Source organism: Trichosurus vulpecula, chromosome 5, assembly GCF_011100635.1.
Source record: "Trichosurus vulpecula isolate mTriVul1 chromosome 5, mTriVul1.pri, whole genome shotgun sequence".
Classification (NCBI taxonomy): Eukaryota; Metazoa; Chordata; class Mammalia; order Diprotodontia; family Phalangeridae; genus Trichosurus; species Trichosurus vulpecula.
This window is the reverse complement of record NC_050577.1, coordinates 134,860,593-134,861,028: the sequence shown is the minus strand read 5'-3', so window position 1 is coordinate 134,861,028 and position 436 is coordinate 134,860,593.

Sequence of the window (436 nt, the reverse complement as noted above, 5' to 3'; positions counted from 1 at the left end):
AAAACAAAAACTGTTTCCTGCTCTTATTAATTGGATGAAGTCAATTTCCAGGTTTGAAAAAGGGGGGGAGGGAGGAGGCATAATCAGGGTGTCAACCAACAACTCTTATCTTTCTCTCTACTGGTTCCTTTGCAGGAATGTGAAGAGGAGGAAAGGTTGTCAGTTTTGACCCCAAGCTTCAGGTGTCTTGGGAAAAGTCCTTAAGGTAAACAGACGTATTTGTCAGATATGTTGGCTTTTTCTTCCCCAGGTCTCCCTCTAGACTCTACGCTGTCATTGTGAGTTGATTTACCTGGGAATGGCAGGAGGGGGCAGGAGGAGTTTTAACAAACCGGGAGAAGATTCCAGCCATGACAAGTCGATTAGTCATAGCAGTCCAGAGGGCACTGCCCAGTTTGAGAAGAATAAACAGAGCCAAATTTCCTCTGTTTTGAAA